Source organism: Mustela nivalis (genome assembly GCF_964662115.1).
Source record: "Mustela nivalis genome assembly, chromosome: 4".
Taxonomy (NCBI): Eukaryota; Metazoa; Chordata; class Mammalia; order Carnivora; family Mustelidae; genus Mustela; species Mustela nivalis.
This window is the reverse complement of record NC_139023.1, coordinates 36,612,347-36,636,272: the sequence shown is the minus strand read 5'-3', so window position 1 is coordinate 36,636,272 and position 23,926 is coordinate 36,612,347. Positions and strand designations below refer to the sequence as shown.

At 41.1% G+C, this 23,926-nt stretch overlaps 1 protein-coding gene and 1 long non-coding RNA gene across 4 annotated transcripts in view; one reads left to right on the top strand and one right to left on the bottom strand.

Annotated features, from left to right (window-relative positions):
- Positions 1 to 23,926, top strand: part of PGCKA1 (PDCD10 and GCKIII kinases associated 1) — an 87,730-nt gene that overhangs the window by 26,656 nt on the left and 37,148 nt on the right. The window lies entirely within an intron of this gene.
- On the bottom strand, positions 767 to 5,101 carry LOC309863794. Its single transcript, XR_014311264.1, has 3 exons — positions 3,775 to 5,101; positions 1,211 to 1,332; positions 767 to 1,001 (listed from the first exon to the last, which is right to left on the bottom strand). It is a non-coding gene; the product is annotated as an uncharacterized lncRNA (long non-coding RNA).

Here is a 23,926-nt window from a genome sequence, read left to right as displayed (position 1 = left end):
TCTCTCCTCTCCGGCACTAGAGGATCCTTGGGGGGAAAAATGAGGGGCGTCTGGGTGGCTCAGCCAGTTAAGTGTCTTCCTTGGCTCAGGTCATGATCCCAGGGGCCTCAGATTGAGACCCACATTGTGTTCCCTGCTAAGCGGAGAGTCTGCTTCTCCCTTTCTCTCTCCCTTTGCTTCTCCCCCTGCTCGTGCTCCCTCTCTCTGACAAATAAATAAAATCTTTAAAAAAAAAAAAAAGAACAGATTTCCCTGAAGTTGTTTGCCATGGGGCTGCTCTAGCTAGTCCAGTTCTGGTACATTCCCCTTATACGTAGCCAGTACTAATGGGCACCATTTCACGGATCAGTTCTGACTATGACTTATAGCCATAGCTCAGAATAAAGTTCACAGAGAGACTGATGTGTCTTTCTTCAAGGCTGGCTTCCTGCTTTGTTCCTAGTAGCTATTTACCTAATTCATAGATTCTTGCTAGTCCTATCCCAGCTGTGCCAGTGCTCCTAAAATCTCCCTAGTTACAATCCCGCTGCGATCACATTAGTGCCTTGGCATTTTGTCAGTCTCCGTTGAAGTTCAAAGGCTCTGACAACTGGTTTGAGGTGGAGATACTGTATCCCTGCTCTCTTCTCCCATGTGTGCATGCGTGGCTCTGCAGGTGCCTGCAGTGGTGGGTCGGGGCAGCCTGGTAGTTACATTGTTTATTTACTAGTTTCACACAAACCAAAGCCATCCCAGGCAGCCTGTAGGGAAAGAGATTCCAAAAAGCTTCAGTGAAACCACTTATTTATTGACGCTCAGAGACAATGAATCGCTCTGCTGAGCAAGAAACGCTTAGACCCAACAAGGAAAAAGCCAGCCTTTCAAACACCGGACCTTTGTCAAAGGTTTATTGAGAAGGGAAAGCCACAGAAGGGCTGGAGGTGCCAAATCCAGGCAGCCTTTGTTCCCCACCGCTCGGCCAGGTGACAGGATCCTGCGGCACTGGAAACATTGGAAACGAGCTTCAGAGAAAAGAGAAAAGGAATCAGGTTTATTTCTTTGTAGAAATTGGATTCAAGTTACTGTTCCTTTTTATGACTTACGGAGTGTATCTTCTTTCTAAAATATATTTTCCTTCTCCCACTGCACCCAGACACACACACGCACACACACATGCAGTGCCATAGCTTCACAACACATTTGAATAATACATTCTCCTAAAAATACCTACCATCACAGATGTTCTCTTCCTGTTGGACATCTGCTTGTTGTAGTCCATGGCTGTCTGGAACTTCTGAGACGTGACTCAGCCCAGAGCTTTTTGTTAGATGATCAAAAAAGCCACTAATTTCTCTATGTGACAAGAACATGTAAAGTAATTAGCGCAGCGCCTGGGACGAGCTCCTGTGATCAAGAAATCCTGGCTGTGGTGGACACACTGGTTGTCCCTGGATGGAACAGATGCGTGTGGCATTTTAGGACCCATTTGTTAACATAGGACAAGAACCTGATGAAATGCTTTGCTGGTGTTGAAGTAGCCTTCTGTGCTCAAGGATGAACAAAGTACTTCGAAATGCAAAAAGAGATTCACCTCCACACGTTCTGGATTTTCCATTTTTTCAAGCTGCAGGGAAGTTGGAAGAATGGCACATGAACCACACAAACCATCTAGAATCTGCAGTTAACATTTTCCATCTTAATCACCTACCAACCAGCGCACTATCCATCAACCCATTTTTTTTAACTGCATTGTTTGAACTTTTTCAGAGTAGTATAGACATCAGTTCATTTCAAACATTTCAGCGTGTATCTCATGAACAATGAGTTCAGTTTTTCTTTATGGTTCTCCTCCCCACCCCCCTTCCCGACCTCTTCCTCTAGTATCATTTGCATACAGTGAAATACACAAGTCTGAGTGTGACATTTGTGAGTTTGGGCAGCTGCATGCAACCGTGTACCACAGATCCCCATCAGGATATACGGAGAACGTTAATGTCGCCCCAGGAAAATCCCCCCGTCCCCTCAATCAATCCTTGCCCCCACCTGCATCGAGTCAGATACTATTCTGATATATTTTTTTTTTTATCGCCAGAGATTAGTTTGTTCAGAACTGCGCATAAATGAATCCTACAATCCATACGTCCTCTTTCGTGTAAGGCTGCTTTTACTCAGCATGTTTTCGAGTTTCATTCATGGCGCTGCATATTCTTTCTTATTGCTCAGTAGTACTTCATTTATAGTATTTCAGTGTGTTATACTGTTGATAGACATTGGAATCATTTCCAGGCTGGGGCTGTTATGAATGAAGCAGTTGTCAACACTCTGGGACAAGTCTTTACATGGATATATATGTTTTCCTTTCTCTTGGGTAAATACCTAGGAGTCAAATTGCTGAATCATAAGGTTGTTCCATAGCCTTCATATCCATGCCTCCTGGGCTCAGATTTTCTCAGAATAGCAATTACCAATACATTCAAGTCCAGAATATTCTTTTCCATATACAGAGCAGAAAAAGGGGCAACAACAGTTGTTTTTAGACTCAAAGTGTTCTCATTATCCTTTTGCTTGAAGACGGTATATATCCCAACCATTGTGTTAAGACATGTTGGTAGAGGGGACATTGGTGGGAGAAACAGTTCTTTGGATCGCAGGTAAGTCTCATTTTTAAGTAGCCTCTACTGCACAAATACTGTTGATGGTAGACTCTCCATCATTCGGATATTATTCATCATGTATGTCAAGCAGAGAAAACCTCAGGGAATTCTGCTGGTCCCACAGCATTGCTCAATGACATGTTTCTTTTGTCATATCTCTCTGTCATCTTCTGTTGTATCCATTTTAAATCTCCCTGATCAGATCTCAGAGCTGGTCACCTTCCCTCCTTCCCTCTTAGCACTACTTCATGTTACCGGAGCTTAGCCACGGTCCCTTTTGCCCCCACCCCCAAGTGACAACACCTTTGATTGTCCTGTAGTCAGGATGGACGCTGCTAGCATATAGAGGGACAGGGCTGTTGAACATCCTACAATGCAAAAGACTGTTCCCTGCAAGGAAGAATTAGCCATCCTAAAAAGTCAATAGTGCTGAAGTTTAGAAACCCTGCTTTACAGGGAAAATAGAAGACATTAAAACAGGCTTCTTAACATGTTTTCTGCCATGGACTGTTTTAGCAGTCTGTTGAAGCCTATGGACCCCTTCTCAGAATAATTTTTTTAAGTGCATAAAATAAAATACAGAAGATTGCGACAGAAATAGAGTTACCGAGTTTAAAAACTTATCATATACTAATATGTGCTTCTTTCTAAATACATTAAAGAACAAGATGTAGTAGCAAGTCTAATAACTACGATAGTTATGAGGATAAACAGTATTTTGAAATCTACAGCAGCTTTGAATGTAATATGCAAATATCTGTTATTTCTATTAGAGACAAAGTCATGGGAACTACTGATGATGCTGTAGTTTGATGACTACCTTCAGAACTGAAGAAAATGCCAAATTTCAGTTAGTGGTTAGTGAAGAGGAGATGCGACTTTTTCTCATTTAAGTTCACAGATGCCCTGAATTCTATCCATGAACCCCCTGGGGCACTGCATGCTCCAGCTTAAAAACACCTGCATTTGATGAGATGACCATCACCAAAGAAATGAATTTATCCCATCTACACCCCTGATTTTTCTTCCCTCTTCAAACAAGAATAGATGTCCCTTGCTGCCAGAGTTGACTTGCAGAAAACAGAAATTCCATTAGCGGTTTCAAGCGAAATGAGCTCAATACAGGGAATGGGATGCTTACTACAATATCCTTGGAAGGGCCGGACCAGCAAGCCCAGGAACACTAAGAGCGCCACCGCAGAACCATCTCTTCCAGGACTCCGCTTCCTTTTACACAGTCAAAAAAGAGGGGGATGGGGAAGGAATGGTGGAACGCTTGGCCCCAGGAACACTACCTTAGTGGGTATTAGCCACTGAGCTGTCCCACCATCTCTGATAGATCCACCTTGCCAAAAAAAAAAAAAAAAACCAATGCCCAACATTCTGCCTTCTGAGAGCAGCAAAGCACTTGCACACTGGAACAGGACTGAAGAAGAGCCCAGCATGTCCACAAGGGACATGCCGGCAGAAAAAGCAGAAGTGGCCTTGGTGTAACCTCCGCCTCACTTCCTTCCACTTTCCCATCTGGTGGAGGATTGTCTGAGTTTAAGTCTGTACGGGCCCTTCCTGCGAGAGAGTCTGGGAGATGTTCCTTCTCTCCGTCTAGCCTCCGCAGAACTGGAAGGCACAAAAGACGAAGACAGTGAGCAACTAAAGGTCCCTCTTCTTCCACCCCCATCCCCCACCTATGCTCCTTAATACTTTGCTCTTCCCTCCCGCCTGCTGATGGATCTTCATTATGCTCTTCATTATGCTCTGTCTTCAGCTCCTTTCTTTCAACACTCCTACCAGTATGTCCAAATAACTTGGAAGCTCTCCCAGCGTAAGCAGCCCTCCCCTTAATCCTACTTCCTTCTTCCTGTGTCTCACCTTCTACACATGGCCCAGTTCCTTCTGAGGGTTGTGTTGTTTTTTTTTTTTTTTAATATGTTTTTTAAGATTTTATTTATTTAAGAGAGAGAGGGAAAGAGCATGAGCAGGTTGGGGGAAGGGCAGAGGGAGAGGGAGAAGCAGACTCCGCTTAAGCAGGAAGGAAGCAAGGCTCCATCCCAGGACTTGGGGATCAGGACCCAAACCAGAGACAGACGCCTAATGGAACTTGAGCCACCCAGGTTTCCCGGAGGGTTGTTATGCTTAGTGTTTCCTCTTCCTCCCTTCTTACTACTGGTGAATGGACAACCATCTACCTTCCAGATGCACTATTGCAAAAAAAACCTGCCTTCTCCAAGTTACCACTTACATTTACAGGTACACTTTGCTTTACTGGCCTTCTCCTTACTGTGTTTTTACCAACTGAAGGTTTGTGGCCACCTTGTGTCGAGCGAGTCTATTGGGCACCATTTTTCTGACATCATTTTCTTACTTCATGTCTCCGTGTCATATTTTGGCAATTCTCACAATTTTTCAAACTTTTTATTATCATTGTATCTATTATGGTACTCTGTGACCAGTGATTATGACTTGCTGAAAGCTCAGGTAATGGTTAGTATTGTTTTTCTTTCTTTCTTATTTTTTTTTTAAAGATTTATTTATTTATTTGACAGAGAGAGAGATCACAGGTAGGCAGAAAGGCAGGCAAGAGAGAGGGGGGAAGCAGCCTCCCCGCTGAGCAGAGACCCCCCAATATGAAACTCGATCCCAGGACCCTGAGATCATGACCTGAGCTGAAAGCAGAGGCTCAACCCACTGAGCCACCCAGGTGCCCTCTATTTATTTATTTATTTATTTTAAGAGAGATTGAGTACGTGAGTACGTGCTCACACGTGAGAATGAGCAGCAGATAGGGACAGAGAAAGAATCAGGCAGGCTCCAAGCCCAGCACAGAGCCCAATGCGGGGCTCCATCCCACAACCTCAATATCATGACCTGAGCCAAAATCAAGAGTTGGATGCTAAACTGACTGAGCGACCCAGGTGCCCCAGTGGTTAGCATTTTTTAGCAATAAAGTATTCCTTAGTCAAAGTATTTTTTTTTTTTAGACATAATGCTATTGCACACTTAATAGGCTACATATAGAGTAAGCATAACTTTTATATGCACTGGGAAACCAGAAATTCATTTGACTTGCTTTATTGCAAAATTCACTTTACTGAGGTGTTCTGGAAGCAAACGTGCAGTATCTCTGAGATTTGGCTATACAGCCCTTTCCTTACTTGACCCTTGAATATCATTTAACAACACTGGCAAATCCTTACTCCCTAAGACACTTTACCTTCTCCATTTCTACACTTAATTCTCTTTAATTATTTTCAAACCAATGATCTCATATATTTATTACTGAGCCAACCTACTAATACAGAGTTATAGAAACAAAGAGGGGGAAAAAAAAAAAAAGCCATTTTCCCAGTTAAGACTTATCCAACTGCCCAGATAGAGGTAATGTTTTCAGCTTGATATGGGAAGATAGATGCTAGTGACCTTGATACAGCATAAATACTGTGCAGTTCCTATAAACCCAGTTGGGTTCTTCTCAACATCTCCTCTTGGAGCATACTAGATTTTCTTAGCAGGTTTCATCTGAACACATTGCAGAATGGGGACAGTTCTGTTTTTGTTTCTGGGTCAGAAACCACTAGATCCTGAAAGCCTTATGAGAAGACATGGCAAGGAATAGAGTCAGCTCTCTTTTTTTGCCTCCTACTCTTCTGACTGCAGTTGTGAATCTTTTTGTGATTCTTTTGGGTTTTTGCTTAGTTTTTAGGTTGGTTGGTTGGTTGGTTGGTTGGTTTTTACATTAAGCAGTGTTCTTCGGGCATCAGTTTTTTTCTTTACATACTTACTGCCTCTATTTTCTTGTTCAGTCTCATGGCCCTATGTATTAGCTGTGTTGTTGATAACTATAAATCTTAATATCAAGTCCACAGCTCTTTCCTAAGCTTTTGGCCAACATATGCAACTGCCAACTGAACACCTACCTTTTAATGTCACTTTAGATAAGGAATATAAGAAAGTGAAATCTTCTACTCACCCCCAAGCCTGCATCTTCTTATTCCTGTCACCCAGAGATAGAGTGACCACAATTCTTGTTTACATAAGATGCTTCCCATTGACACTTGTCCTTTCCTGATTAATGTAAGTGCTGCCTTTATCCTCAAAAGTCACCCAGTTAATGCTGCACTTGAAAACTCTCATTAGAACTTCATTTGGGCACCAATTTATGCAAATAACTTTTTTAAAAGATTTTATTTATTTGTCAGAGACAGAAAGAGAGAACGAGTAGGCAGAGTGGCAGGCAGTGGGAGAGGGAGAAGCAGGCTCAACACTGAACAGAAAGCCCGAGGTGGGGCTCAATCCCAGGACTCCAGGATTATGACATGAGCCAAAGGCAGATGCTTAATGAACTGAGCCACCCAGGCACCCCACAAATAACTCCTTTTAAAGAGGAGGATAAAAAGGGAATATTTTATCCCTTGAGGATTTATAAAACACATCTTACACTTTGCAACATGCTGGAAAAAATTAAAAACAAAGCAGTCTGAAGTCTGAAAATACAGGAAACAAATAGGAGGCATTAAGAAAATGGTGAAATAAGATAACAAAAGAGAGATTCAGCATATACCATAAATGTAAATGGCTTAATCTTCTTTATTAAAAGGCAGAGACTTTTAGGTTAAGTCAGAAAGGAGTAATGTCAGTTGCTGTTCACCCAGAATGTGACAGAGAAAATAAGTAATGAGAGGAAAGACAAGATAAGGTTAATGCAAAAAAAGAAATTAGGGACTGCATGTTAATATCAGAAGACATGCATTCAAGGAAAAAGAAAATATAAGTATTCTTCCAATTTTTGATCAAGGGTATAATGTCAAACAAAAAATAAAATTGTGATTTTGAATATGTCAAATAATTCCTTCAAATACAAGCAAAGAAAAGTAATAAAGAAGAAATTGAAAAAGGACATGTGGAGGGGGAACTTAACACAGCTTTCCCAGTATTCCAAGATATTGCCTGAATCTGTGTGACAGACAGGTATTTTTAAAATCATGCTTATTAATTCTTTCCAAAATGTGTTTTAGAAGAATATTCTCATTCAGCATCATTTGATACATGCTCCCTTTATGTAGAGGCTGCCAATAAGGATATTTCATGGTTAAAAAGAAAGTTTGCACAAAAATTATGAGTTCATCCTATCTACCCCATGGGACTTTTGTTTTCATTTGGGTATATTCTTCCTGATTATTCACATATATGTTTATATTCACATTTAAGACTTGTGAAAATGAAATTGAAATTACATTATATATATATATATATATATATACACACATACATACATATATATGTGTATATATACATACATACATATATATATGTGTATGTATATATGTATGTATATATATATATATATAAATGGTTTTTTCACCTAGTACTACTTTTCTTTTTTCCAATTTATGAATATACCATTATTTATTTAAAGATACTTCTGTTTTTGAGCACCAAAATTGTTCAAAATGTCCTATAGTATTAAAAATAAAAACTAAGTGGAACACCTTTTTCAGAGATCTTTGTTCATCTCTTTGAGTCTCTGATTATGTTTTTTGGTTAGATTCTAATAATTGAAGTTTTGAAGCAGAAGTTATTGATGTTTTAAAGGCTCTTTAACACTGGCTGTTATATAAAAAAAAAGTCAGTTTATTAAGCAAGTTTATTAAGCATTTTTATCTGTATTTAAATAATTTTTCATATTATTGACTATTCTGTTAGTCTTTTATTAATTATATCCTTTGTTATTTTTTATTGGAATCTTTAATAAATATCCAATTAAATATCCTTTTACATTTAAGGATAGTAACCCTTTATTATCTGTGTCAAAATATTGTTTCCTTTGGTCTTGCATTTTTGCTAGTGGTGTCTTTTAAGGCAGATAATGTTTACTTCTTCTATAAATCCATTAATCTCTTACTTTGTGTTTTTTTCCAGACCTTTAGTAACTGAAAAGGTCCTCTTTATTCCTAAATTAGATAAATAATCACTTGTATTTTCCTCTCCTTAATTTCTGTCCTCATATAATGTAATTCAGGATCTAACTTCTTCCTAATAGCCTATTGTCCCAACACCATTTATGAAGCAATAATAAAAGTTCACAGGATTTTATATGTAGAGAAGCCTAAAGATTCCACCAAACAGACAAACAAAAAAACCTGTTAGAACTGATAAATTAATTCACTAAAGTTATAGGATACAAAATCGATGTATAAAAATCAGTTTCTATATGCTAATAACAAACTACCCAAAAAGGTAATTAAGAAAACAATTCCACTTATAACAGCAACAAAATAATAAAATACTGATGAATAAACTTAACCAAGGAAGTGAAAGACTTGTACACTGAAAACTACAAAATATTGATGAAAGAAATTAAAGAAGATACAAATAAATGGAAAGTTATACCATGTTCATAGGTCAGAATAATTACTATGGTTGAAAAGTTCTTAATTCCCAGAGTGATTACAGATTCAATGCAGTCCCTGTCAAAATCCCAGTAGCATTTTTTTTTTTTTACAGAATGAAAGAAAAACAATTCTAAAATTTATATGGAACCACAAAAGTTCCAGAAGTGATCAAGAGTGATCTTGAAAAAGGGAAACAGTGCTGTAGGCATCACAATTCCTAAAATCAAAATATATCACAGGCACCTTGGTGGTTCAGTCAGTTAAGTGTCTGCTTTTGTCTTAGGTCATGATCCCAGAGTCCTGGTAATCGGGGAGTCTGTTTCTCCCTTTCCCTCTGTTCCTCCCCACCTGCTTGTGCTTGCTCTCTCTCTCTCTCTCTCACTCTTACTCTCACGCTTTCAAATAAATAAAATCTTGTATATATATAAGATTTTATATCACAAAGCTATAGTAATTAAGCCAGTGTGGTACTAGCATAAAAACAGACATACAGACCAATGGAACAGAAAAGCCCGTAAATAAACTCATGCATATAGGGTGTCTAAGTCTATTAGGGCTACTATAACAGAGTACCATAGTCTGGGTGGTTTATAAAGAAATCTTTTTCCCCATGGTTCTGGAGTCTGGAAAGTCCAAGATGAAGGCATCAGCAGTTCAGTGTCTAGCGAAAGCCTGCTTCCTGATTTATAAATCTTTTCTGGCTATGAGCGCACGTGGTGTGAGCGGCAAGGGAGCTTTCTGGAATCTACTTTATAAAGGTACTAATCCCATTCATTAGGGCTCTTCACTCATGATGTAATCACCTCCCAAAGGCCCCAGTTCCAGATACCATCATCACATTGGGGATTAGATTTCAACATGTGAATTTTAGGGGGACACAGACATTCAGTCCATAGCATGTGGTCAACATATCTTTGACAAGGGTGCTAAGAATACACAGTGGTGGGGTGCCTCAGTCAGTCAAGTGTCTGCCATTGGCATAAGTCATGATCCCAGGGTCCTGAGATGGAGCCCTGCATTGGGCCCCCTGCTCACTGGGAACCTGCTTCTCCCTCTCCCTCTGCCACTCCCCCTGCTTGTGCTCTCTCTCTAATAAATAAATAAAATCTAAAAAAAAAAAAAAAAAAAAAAAGCACAATGGTGAAGGGATAGTCTCTCCAGCAAATGGTGTTGGCAAAACTGGATATCCATATGGAAAAGAATGAAACTGGACCCTTATCTTATACCATACACAAAAGTTAACTCCAGTTGAAATACAGATACAAACATAAGACCTGAAACTGAAGAAGTCCAAAAAGATAACACTGGTCTTAGCAATAATTTTTGGATATGATACCAAAAACCCAAGCAACAAAAGCAAAATAGACAGATTGGACTACAGCAAACGAAAAAGGAAACAGTCAACTGAGTGGAAAGTCAACATACAGACTGGAAAAAAAAAATATTTGCAAACCATATATCTGATCAGGAGTTGATATCCAAAATGTATAAGGAATTCCTAGGACTCACAGCAAATTAATTAATTGATTGATTGATTGATTTTTAAAAATGGCAGAGGACTGGGGCACCTGGGTGGCTCAGCCATTAAGTGTCTACCTTCTGCTCAGGTCATGATCCCAAGGTCCTGGGCTCGAGCCCCACATCCCTCTCCCCCATCCCCCTGGTGTGCCCCCTCTCTTGCTGTGTCTCTCTCTGTCAAATAAATAAAAATCTTTTATAAATAAATAAAGGCAAAGGACTTGAATGGCCATTTCTTCAGAAAAGATATACAAATGGCCACAGGTATATGGAAGGATGTTTAACATTACTGTTCATCAGAGAAATGCAAATCAAAACCACAATAAGATGTCCTTTCACACTGATTAGATTGTTTTTGAAAAAAGCAAAATATAACTAGTGTTGGTGAGAATGTAGAGAAACTGGCATCGTGTCCACTTGCTGGGAATGTAAAATGGAGCAATCACTATGGAAAATGGTACGGAGGTTCCTCAAAAGCTTAAAAATAAAACTGCTGTGTGATCCAGCAATCCCACTTCTGGGTAAACAACCCAACAGAATTGAAATCAGGGTCTCAGAGAGGTATCTGCATCCCATGTTCTTTGTAGTATTTTTCACAATAACCAAGCTGTGGAAATTACCTAAATGTTCTTTGATGAATGAATGGATTTAAAAAAAAAAAAAAAAACCTAGATGTACATTGAATCCTATTCTGCCTTAGAAGGAAGTCCTGCCATATTAAGAAGGAGCCTGCAGAACATTATGCTAAGTGAAATAAGCCAGTCACAGGACAAATATGGGGTGATCACCCTGACACAAGGTATCTAATTCATAGATTCAAAGTCCAATTCATAGAAACAAAGTGGACTAGTGGCTGTGAAGGGCTGGGGGTAGGGGAAATTCAGGAGTTGTTGTTCGATTGGTATAAACTTTTAGTTTTACAAGATAAATAACTTTTAGAGATCTGCTATTGTTAACAATTCTATGCTATTCTCTTAAAAATGTGCTAGGAGGGTAGATCTCATATTAAGTGTTCTCGCCTTAGTAAGTAAATAAATAAAATTCATGGATTCGAAATTCTGTATTTTTTATACACTAAATTCTTATATATTCCATTATCTCATTTTGGGGGAGGGGAGAAATGTTTGGCTCATATTATTTTATGTCTGATTTTTGCTATAGTTCTTTGGGAGTTTTTAGGCAAAAATAGCCGACCATTTAAGAGTATCACTTCCCTAGGATAACAGTCTTCTTCATTAGTTTTCTTAATATACATCATACACACCATGCAACGATATGGTAATGTTCCATTTAATATAGTGGTTTAGCCTATACAAGATTCAGTGTAAACAAAATGAATGAGAAAAATAGGCTGCAATCTCTGATGAAAGAATTGTGAGTAACTATGAGGGACAGTTATGTAATTTTTTACTATGAGAGGCACACCAAGGTATTTTTCCATGTTTAATTCAACAAATTGGTTGGACATCTTTTTTGTGTGTGAAATATTATTGAAGACCGGGGATAATAAAAAAGAATGAAAGGGTGTCCCTAACGCAGAGATTGGACTCCTTGACTTGGCACTAGCACAAGTTTGTCCATGAATCCAGAGTGCCACGTACATCTGGGAACAAAAGGAAAGCTTTATGGTCAGATCCAAAAGGTTAGTGCAAATGAGTAAACTGAGATTTTACCAAACAGGATTATTATAGTCAGTGAACAATATGTTCCTTGACTTTTGGAGATTGACTTTACCAAGTTTGTCGTGGGACATTCTCTCCTCTCGGGTCCTCTTTTATTCTGAAGACCAGGTTACGTATCTTAAAAAAAGAGGGAGAGCGGATGCCATGAATCCAAGGCCCTTGTCAATCCATTATGTTCTTTCAGTCTCTTTTAAGAGAAAGTATATTGGGGCGCCTGGGTGGCTCACTGGGTTAAAGCCTCTGCCTTTGGCCCAGGTCATGATGGGATGGAGCTCTGCATTGGGCTTTCTGCTCAGCAGGGAGCCTGCTTCCCCCCACCCCCGCCTGCCTCTCTTCCTACTTGTGATCTCTCTCTCTCTCTCTCTGTCAAATAAATAAATAAAATATTTTAAAAAGAGAGGAAGTATATTGAGGCTCTGTTTAAACGCTCTGCAGGTGTTAACATAAAACTATCCTAACAACCATATGGAATAGTATTACTATTCACAATTTATGGATGAAGGACCCAAGGCATAGAGAGATTCGCTGATGAATCTGCCAAGGCTAGGGAGTAATAGAACGTTTAAGCTGGGCAGACTTCATTTTTCTCTTTAAGTCAGAGCTCTCTACTCATCCTCCCCATACTAATGTTGGTATTGTTTCGAGTCCTAGCTATGATCTTCCTTGGCATGTGCCAGACAAAACTTGAGTGACTTGGCTATGCTACTAAGATCAGCATTGATTTTAGTATAAATCTCTTCCTGAATTTGTAGGGCTTTCCTCTCTTCTTCCCCCACCAAGTTCTCAAGCTGAGTTTAACCCACAAGGATGGATAAATATTAACTTTCAGGTCAGCACCAGCATGCGTCACAGGCCAGAGTCTAAGTGTCAGGGATCTTTAGTCTCTTTCTGTGTCTCCTGTGCAGAGACAGAAATGCAGCCTCACGTGTTTCTTGACAAACGGGTAGATGGTTGTGCCACTTTATTCTCCATTTGGTACGATCAGATCATATCTACGTAGATATATAGATAATGCATACTAATTTTTTAAAAGATTTTTATTTATTTGACAGATAGAGATCATAAGTAGGCAGAGGGGCAGAGAGAGAGGAGGAAGCAGGCTCCCTGCTGAGCAGAGAGCCCGATGTGGGGCTCGATCCCAGGACCCTGAGATCATGACCTGAGCTGAAGGCAGAGCCCCTCAGGTACCCCAGTGCATACTAATTTTTAATGATCAGAATAATCAGAGGAATTCCACTGTTGGTCATCAAACACAGGTCTCTGTGTGTTTGTTTTCACAAGTACAGAAACATGTTCAAAGAAAAAAGGCAAATGTAGAGGTAAAGGGATCTCAGAAATTACATAATGCAAGCCTTTCAGTTGATAAAAAAAAAAAAAAAAAGGAAAATGAATAGCCAAAATATTATTTACCAAAATCATGTAGGTGTTATTTTTGAAAAATCACTCACATGTTCACTCTCTATATACTTTAAATTATTTTTTTTAATTTTTCATCAAAGTTATACAGTAGGGTACAGTAAAAGCACCTGCTAGTTCTACAGTTTATCAAGAAAAAGAACAGGTCTCAGTGCTCCTGCTCCTCAGTTTCTCTTCCCCAAAGAAACCACTTTCAACTCTTTGCCTGGTATTATGTCCACATACCTTAATGGCAAGCAAGTTTTACTACCTCCTGATTTTTTTTAGTCTGGGGCACTGTACTTGACATTCCCTTATGGAAGATGAAGTCTTAGCTCTTTATTCTTACTATTCACACCATGAACAATCAGTTTCCAGCCTCACAATATAGATATAAATTGGTTTTGATTAGAAAAATATTCAAGGTTTTGGGGTGCCTGGGTGGCTCAGTCAGTTGAGTGTCGGACTCCTAGTTTCAGCTCAGGTCTTGATCTCAGGGTCGTGAATTCAAGCCCTGCTCTGGACTCCATGCTGGGCATGGAGTCTGATTTTAAAAAGGGAGAGAGGAAGGAAGGAAGGAAGATGGAGAGAGAAAGAAAGAAACAAAAGAAAAATATTCAAGGTTTACATTGATGATGCAGATGATCTTTGAACAACAGGAGTTTGAATTATGCATGTCTACTTGTATGCACGGGTTTTTTTGACAGATACAGTACACTACTGTAAATGTATTTTCTCTTCCCATTCATTTTCTTAGTAACATTTTCTTTTCTCTAGCCTGCTTTATTGTAAGAATATAGTATACAATGTATGTGTTAAAAAACTAAGTTTGAATCAGTAAGGCTTTCAGTCAACAGTAGCCTATTATTAATTAAATTTTGGGCAAGTCAGAAGTTATACATGGATTTTTCAACTGCACAGGGGGCCAATGCACCTAATCACAGTATTGTTCAAAGGTCAGTTGTATATGCCATTCAGAAATGGGGCATATGCTAAACTCTATTTGTTTTCTCCTACTACTTATCCCAAGAGTTAATAATGTTCTTTTTACTTGTTTATTTCTGTATGTTTGTTTCTCTTGAGTGTATGTTTTTTATATACTTAACTATCCATCCAATACTAAAATATTTACTGGTCGTCCAAATAGTCTCTCAGGATGTTCCATGGTTCTATCAGTTTTATATCAGGTGTTGTATCAATTCGACTAGGTTTTCATGTATGTGTTTAGGTTTTTAATTTCTGAGAGGTTCTTTTGTTTTGTCTTTTTTTTATAACATCATTTTCTTGCTTCATGATACAATGTGTTTTCTTATATCTATAAGGTTATTTCCCAGGATTGATTTCTTTATTTGAGAGAGAGAGAGGTGCAAGCGGGGGAAAGGGTAGAGAGGGAGAGAGAGAATCCCAAGCGGAATCCCGGCTGAGCACGGAGCCTGACACAGGACTCCATCCCAGGACCTGAGATCATGACCTGAGCTGCAATCAGGAGTTGGACATCCAACTGGCTGGGCAAGGTTTTTAATAATAATTTTTGAAATTTTCTTTTTCCTCCATAGTTCCTGATCCCTCTAGCTTGTTTCTGGTTTCCCCCAGCAGTTTGATAATCATTGGTGTCCTGCTCACATGTAAGAGCAGAAAACTAAAAATTGAAGTTCTGAACATGAAGGGGACGAGGCGGTGGAGGGAGGGTTCACTGATGGTGGCTGCTAACAATCTGGCTGAGCCAGCTGTTGGGAAACTTCTAGTATCAGCACCTTTAGGGCTTTCCTCATGGATCCATTACATCCTCTAAGAAAAGTCCTCCAAGGTAAGAGGAGGGTAAGAGTCTGTCTGCCAGTGTTTGGGAGATGAGGGTGGAAAATAGACTAGAAGAATCCAGCTGTACCTGGTATCCCACCCTTAGTATTACCTGGAACATCCCCCAATTCAGAGACCTTCTGGTTTTGCCCCCACCACACGATGAGCTTCCAGGCTCCTGTGACACAGAGTAGGTGTTGTCAACAGGGGACATCTGGGGAAGGAAGTGCTTCTTAAACATAGTTCAGCCACGACTAGTGTGCTGGCCTCGGCCTCCCTCTGCCTGAGGCACCTGCTGCCACCAAGCACTGAGCCGTTTGAGGACCGTGCAGTATAACCTGGGAGGGCACAGCTGGCCCGCTTCCAGTTTCTGGTCCGGCTTTCTCAGGCCCACTGAGTGACTGGTCACTGTCCCCCTGCTCTCCGGCTTGCAGACTGCTGTTCCTGTCACCTCCCTGGGTTGTATTAGTAAATGAGATACCTGTATGTAAGCATACATATATAATTATTTTAGGATTTTTTTATTTTATAGAGATTTTATTCGTTTATTTGACACAGCAAAAGAGTGCAAGCAGGGGGAGGGGCAGAGGGAGAGGGAGAAAGCAGGCTCCCCTGCTGAGTGGGGAGCCTGACTGCGGACTCAATCCCAGGACCCTGGGGTCACGACCTGAGCTAAAGGCAGACCGTTAACCAACAGAGTCACCCAGGCGCCCTCAAATTATTTTAGTTTTAGTAAGATTCAGGAGTAGACCAAAATTGTCCTTACTTGATGTTCTACCAATACATATTTAACTAAAGATCGTAGGAGTGCCTGGGTAGCTGAGTCAGTTGAGCTTCTGACTCTTGATTTCGGCTCAGCTCATGATCTTGGGGTGGTGAGATCAAGCCCCACGTCTGGCTCCACACTTGGCAGGGAGTCTGCTCAGGATTCTCTCTCCCTCTCCATCCCTTTCTCTCACAAATAAATAAATCTTTAAAATAAACACACAAATAAATAAAATAAATACACAAATAAATACAGTATTTACCAACATATTAACCACACAGAGGTCCAAGAACGTGTAATTATCTGCTCTAATTAGTGATGAATTACAGGACTCCAAATAAAAAAAATTTTTTTAATTGTTTATCAGGAAAAGAAAAACTAATTTACCTGTGACCATAAATTTTTCTTCTCTCTCACTTCTTAACATATGAGTTGAACAATCATTCTAGGCTTTATCAACAAATCCTTCCTTGTGTGTCTCTTTGGCCCATGGCACCATAGCAGGTTCTATGGAGCTCAAAACCCTCTCTCTTTCCCCTGCCGCCCTCCTGAGAGAGATGTATCGTGACGCGGGCGATTACGGTGTGAGACTGTGTTTCATTTATAAAATGGCTTGGGAATTTTTACAGGTGAGAGGAGCTATTTCTATAACTACAGATAGTGTCAAGAAGGTGAATACTGGCATCTCTTAGCTGCCAGAGTCCCTTTATAATTTTTCCTGTTTCCTCAGTGGGGCACAACCAGCATTTTGAACAAGGGAATTCGCCGTTGTGATGGACAAGCCCAAGCATTGCAGTCTGGTTACATGTTAGCATTAAATGCCGTTAGTGTCCTGTCACTGAGACACTAACACACCAATCCCCTCACACATTTCCAGATGTCCTTTCCCTATCCCCAGTGTCCCCTGTGGATCCAGAAAATCACCGGTTTCAGATACAGTTCTTTGAAAGGAATCTCGAGTTTTACAGCCAAGATCACAAGGACCCTGAGAGGTTAAGTAAGCGCCTCCTGTTCACCACAAGGCAGCCCCTGATGTGAAAAGTCGGACTCCAAAGCTGGCTCCACCGGTCTGCTCCCGTCGCTGGGGAAGTTCACGGAGGTTGTATTAGTCAGCTTGGCCTCCAGAACAAAATATCAGAGACTGGGTGGCTTAAACAGTAGAAATTTGGGGATGCTTGGGTGGCTCAGTTGGTTGAGCGTCTGCCTTTGGCTCGGGTCATGATCCCGGGTTCCTGAGGTCGAGTCCCACATCAGGCTCCCTGCTCCGTGGGGAGTCTGCTTCTCCCTCTGCCTGCCGCTCCTCCTGCTTGTGTGCTCGCTCTGTGTGACAAACACATAAATTTTTTTTTTTTAATAGAAATTTGTGTTCTCACAGTTTTGGAGCCTAGAAAGTCCAAGGAAATGGGTCCTGGCGAGGTTCAGTTTTCAGTGAAAGCCTTATTCCTCCTGGCTTGTAGATAGCCATCCTGTTTCTCTGTCCTCCTGTGGCCATAATGCTTGTGCACTGAGAATAGAGCAAGGGTGCCCTGGTGTCTCTTCTCGTCAGGGCACTAATCCTGTCAGATGGGAACCCTACCACTGAGACATCATTTAACCTTAATTTCTTCTTTAGAAGCTCCTTCTCCAAGTAGAGCCAAACTTGGGTGAGGAGAAGTTAGGGCTTCAACATGTGAATTAAGAGGGGACACAAACATTAAGTCCCTAACAGAATTTGAGGACTGAGAACACATAAGACCAGTGGCTGGAGTCCAGTCCTGTCATTTGTATTTATCCTTTAATTATTCGTTCAAAGAAAGTTTTTGAGTAGGGACTCTGGGCCCTCATGATAAGATCTCTGATTACATGAGCACATGGTACTGTAGAAATCAGAGGAAGTATGATCCAAATCCTTGTTCCTCTTGAGTGAGTCTGTGGGCTAGTAGTATTGGTATCACTTGAGAGCTTGTTGAAAAGAGAATTTGGGGGGCACCTGGGTGGCTCAGCAAGTTAAGCCTCTGCCTTCAGCTCAGGTCATGATCTCAGGGTCCTAGGATCGAGCCCCACATCAGGCTCTCTGCTCAGCAGGGAGCCTGCTTCCTCCTCTCTTTCTGCCTCCTTCTCTGCCTAAGTGTGATCTCTGTCTGTCAAATAAATCAATAAAATCTTTTAAAAAAAGAGAGAGAGAGAGAGAATGTATTTGGGGCCAACCCTAAACCTTTAGAATCAGAACTTGCATATTAACAAGGTGCCTGAGAGATTCTTGAACACATTCCAGTTTGGGAAGCAGTGATCTGAATCAGTGTTTTCCAGCATTTGGATCGTGTAGTCTGTCAGTAAAAAGTTTGGCACATGTGTACATTTGTATAATACACATAAACTGCTAATATTTTTAAACAATGTTACACACTGATTAGACATTTTTAAAAGATGAGATAAATAATAGGAGTTGTAATGTTTTTCTCCCAACCCCCCGTGTTTTACCATAGTACCTTCCAGAGGTAGGAGTCCCCTGTCTGGACACCCACAGGCCTGAATCATACCAGGAGCTCATGTGGGACAATCCCGTGTGAGTTCCACTGGCCAGACACACATTAAGACTGGCATGACACAATGTAGCAGAATGAACAATTCACAAGGTGTCGTAGATTTAAAATCCTTTCCTCACATTCTTAGCAAATATTGGTTGACAAATCTAACAGATCATTATATTTTGGCTTTCTAGAAATTAATATCCGATTTTAAGGAACCGTGATAGCCATTGTTCGTTGCAGGAAATGGGTACTTATTTGCCTACAAATTGATAAGTTGGCAAAGACTTTTAATAGGCTAATGTAAAAAAAAAGTCCAGAGCTTCCAGTTCTAAGGATTCTAATCTATTAAAAATTATAAAGTGCTTATGTCTATGTTCTGATATGGCAAATATTCATGATATAATTTTAGGTAGATAAAAAGGCTAGAGGTGACTACAGTCCACGATGATTGTCTTTGAATGGTACATATTACACTTTTGCTTCCTCTGGATTTTCTAATTCTTTTGCGGTGACTGTGTCTTATTTGTGTAATAAAACAATTGCTATCAATGACTTCACCGGCATACTTTTACCCTTGAGTGCCTAGCAGGCGCAAAGAACAGTCCATTCTTTGCAGAGTTCTTAGAGTTTACCAGTCTCCACATAAGACTGTCTTAGTCTTTTGGGGCTGCTGTAAGAGAACACTATACACCGGGTAGCTCATAAAGAACACACATTATTTCTCAGAGTTCTAGAGGTTGAGAAGTCTAAGATCTGGGAGATTTGGTGTCTGGTACAGGTCTGCTCCCCGGTTCATGGACCACCATCTTTTCCCTGTGACCCCACCTGGCAGAAGGGGGAAGGGAGCCTTACAGGAACTGCCTAACAAAGGTGCTAATCCTATTCATGAGGTCCCTGAGGTCCCACCTCCAAATACCATCACACTGGGGTTTAGGTTTCAACATACGAATTTATAGGGGTGGGGAGGGAGGGCACAAACCTTCCAAACATTCTGCATATAGTAGAGACCAAAAAGAGGGTTCTGTGCTCTCTGTGTTTCCCTCTACCAGTATACGGAAATCCCATACCCGTGTATTATATGCACGTACAGGTCGCATTCCCATCTCAGTTGGGGCTGCTACAACGAATTACCACAGACCGGGTGGCTTAAACAACAAGCATTTCTTTTTCGTTGCTCTAGAGGCTGAAAGTGCAAGGTAGGATCCCAGCTTGGTCAGATTCCTGGGGAGGGTCCTCTCCTGGGTTCTGTGCTCACATGGCCTTTCTTTGCTTCCTACCCTAGAGAGGACAGGACAGTGATCTCAGCCTCTTCCTTTCTTGAGGGCACTAATCCTTTCCTGCAGCTTCACGCTCAGGGCTTGACCTAGACCTAGACCTAATCTTGACCTAGACCTAATCACCTCCAAAGGCCCCACCTCCAGATACCAAGGCAGCCAGGGTCAGGGCTTCAACTTGAGAACCTAGGACACAAACATTTAGCCTGCAGCACTTCCCTCACAGCTCAGTTAGCATTTACATTTCAGAAAGAGAAAGTGGCAAAAAGAGTAACCTGTGAAGCAACAAGTAGTTCCTTCTTTAAAACACTTTGCCTGCACTGTGTTCTCTCCATCAGGAGGCCTTTGGAGATCAGGAAGCGCATTCTTAATGTTTTGGTTATCCATTGCTGCTAGTAAGTTCTCCCCAAAGTAGTGATTTCAAGGACAGTCAACACTGTCTGTGACCATCTCTGTGGGTGAGGAGTAGGGAGTGGCTCCCGGGGGGCCTTGCTGGCTCAGGATATCTGTCACCTTGCAGCGGACCCTCAGCTGTGGCTTCAGTCACTGAGGCGTGACTGGGCTCAGAGCACACACTCACTGCCAAAGTAGCTCAAGTTGGTGCATCTCCAAGGGGCTTCCCGCCACTGGTGTCCTCACAGTGGAGCGGCTGGCTTCCCTCAGAGTGAGCAACCCGAAAGAGCATCCCAGAAGCCGTCCTGCCCTTCCTAATCTAGCCTTGACTTTACCCACCCTCTGCCATTGCTGCCATCTTCCTTTAGTCACACAGACCAGCCCTGGCTCAGTGTAGGGAGGGGACCACGTGGGGGAAGGGAGTGCTGGTTATGGACAGGGAGGCAAGGACTACTGGGGGCCAGCAGGGAGGCTGGCTGCCACAGCTGAGAACGTCCTGCTGAGGTTTCTCAGCTTTGACTGCTTAGCAAAGAGAGGGCTTTTTCAGGAAATGAAGGTTAACTAAGTACCGTACCCTCTTCCTAAGTGTATGAAGGCAGGTGACTGAGGTCATGTTGAGAGAGAGGCCAAAGCAGCAGTCGCTCTTGGAACGTCCAAGAAGTGTGAAGGAACAGAATTTGGTTCCAGAAGGGTAATGAGGGATGCTCAGTACTAGAAAAGAGAAGGTAGAGAGCCCAGAGAACTCCAGCCTCTCTCGGGATTCAAAAGCATCCAGATTTAAGATGGGCTAATTGTCAGTGCCAAGTCCACAATTCCAAATTTGTTCTGTCCAAAGACGCTAAAATTGGACAGTACAAAGAGGTTATTCATGTCAGTTCTGCAAACATTTGTGTATTTCCTCTACGACAGGAAAATGGGCAGTAATGGGACAGTAACACAGAGGAGGGAAACTAACAATGTGTAGCTAACTGGGGTATATACACAGTTATTTTTAATTTCTATGGTATCCCTGGGCGGTAAGTGTTGTCATTCTCGTTTAACGGAAGTAAAACAGAACCCGGAGGACCTATGGTCAGCCACATAACCAGTGAGCAGGAGCCAAAATTGCACTTCACTTTAAAATCGTTCTTCTAGCATCTAAAAATCAAGCTAAATTAGATCAAATATAGGTTACAGCAGCCACAGGAAAGCTGAAGGTGGGTGAGAATTAGCCACTTTTCAACATCATCCCTGCTGAGATGGACTAAAAACAAGTCTCAGACCAAATTCCCCACATATATATTTTTGAACCACATTTACCAGCAAGTGGGCACAAAACAGTAGATGAGTCCGTTTCGGAGACTTGGAATCCCAGTCCTCTAACTTTTAGGTTCTCCCCCCACCACCCTGCAGGAAAAAAATCCTTGCGTCAGACCCGACTGTATTCCAGACAGTGTTCTGTTACCCTTGGAGTCAACATCAGGCACCAGAAATCAGGTAATCCAATGGTGGCTCCAGGACCTGGAATCTGGCTTCGGGCAACACGCCCAAGGGTGTTACAGACTGCGAGCTTCACTAGACTCCTACTCTCTGTTTGAACACAGGCGGCCTAGAAAGGCCTCCAGCCTCCAGCAAACCTTAAACCCCACAGGCAGTGTCTCTCACATTTAATTTCCTGATAAATAAGCCCTGAATTTCACCAATGAAAACCCACCCACTCAAGCCATTCACTAATTCATACCTTAATCAGTGGATAGCTCCCATCGCCTTTGGGATGGTCTTCCTGATTAGATATGAGTTGATCACCCTTGGAGTGTAAAATATTTACTACCCCTAGGGTTTAATAAACTGAGCATTTATATCATACTGTTGGTAGGTAAGCTATAGACATCAAAGCAAAAACACCTATAAATTCTTAGCCAGAGAGTAGCTGCAGACAGAGCTGAGTTGAGGACTGAGCCCTGCTATCCCGTGGGTATCTGGGACCATATTGGATGTACAGTTGCCCTCACACAGCCTCATATGTTGAGTTTGGCCTTTTATTCACATTATGAAGTTCTTGGAAAAAGTGGGTCATGCATAGGCTTTTTTATTTTATTATTTATTATCTCCTACGCAGGCTCTCACGGTGCTAGGTATATATAGGTACATGTCTGTGTAGAATAAATATTTTTAATGGCTAAAATTGACAGCAATATCTTATAAAATATTTGGGCCTGAGGATTCTGTATTTGCCTTGAAATTCTAAAGTGCCCCAATGGACTAAAAAACCTAATGACATTTAAAATACTGCCTGGCTCACTTGAACTCATTCTGTGTAATTTAGGATTGCAATGAGTAATAGAAATGTTTGTACATTTTGTATGGTTTTCTTTCTAGGTCAGTTCGCAGCCTGGGTTCCAAGCTATATTAAGCTTCATCAGGCGATAAGCATAACATATGAATTGTAATATCTAAATGTAAATGGTACTATTTGGTTTCACTTCAGAATTTTTTTGACTGAGCTTGTCCTTCTCCACCAAATTGAATCAGGTCGATCATTGACCCTAGGGAGACTGAAGTTAGGACTCGGTTTGCCTTTATAACAGGTACTGCTTGAATGCTAAGTTAAAAGGCACTGTAATATTTGACCCCAAAGAGCGTTGTTGACTAAAGGGATTTCTTGTTTTCACTCCTGTCCCCAGCAAGGGGCGGCATCTACATCCTTCTATTTAATATGTAATCACCACACCTGGCCTCAGTGAGTGCTGAGTGTTTGGTTTTGTTACACAATAGCCCTGAGCCCAGCCCTCAACCTGAAGTCACACCCTGGCCGAGAGGGCTCAGGACTGGATTTTCTGTTTGGTTTTTAACCATTGCACAAGGTGTGACAAGTCCTAAGGGCCTGATGGGATTTTAGCCTTGCCATTAAACTTGTGCAAAGAAAGGAGAAGAATCAGCAGGACAGCCCTCTATAGGTCTGATGAGGTCAGAAGTCCCACGAGGCAAGAAAATGCTTCAGGAAAAAAAAAAAAAAAACGTGTCTTGCAAGTGCTCCAAGAGGGGAAGAAGCCCATATTGCTTCACTGAAGCGTTCTCCTACGCAGGAAAGCAGCCCATTACTTTGGGGAAGGAAGAATTTGAAATTGAATTAGAAAGACTGATCCCATAAATGTCTTTGCATTCCTTCCAAAGTCACATAAAACCATACAGCAGTACGTATTCAATTTTAAAAATACCGTAGTTGAAGGAACTGTTCTCATGAACAGTTTTAGCCCGAGTGTACATTACGTAAACTCCATCAGGAGAGAAAACTTCCTACTTGGTTCCAGTTGAAGTTTGCACATAGAAATATACACACGTACACACACTCATTTTAGTATTATTAATTTCAAAAATTCAGTGTAGGTAATCTGGTTCAGTGCTCATGGCTTGAGATTTTAATACTAACATATTTGATTTATCATATTGTGAAAAATTTTTTCCATTTAGAATGTTTTCTCTGCAGGAACCTAGCTTGAGTTTTTAATGAAATGGGACAACTTAACAGCTCAAGTGGAAATCTGAGTTTGAGTAAACTAACCTAACAATATGTTACCTGAAAACCTTAT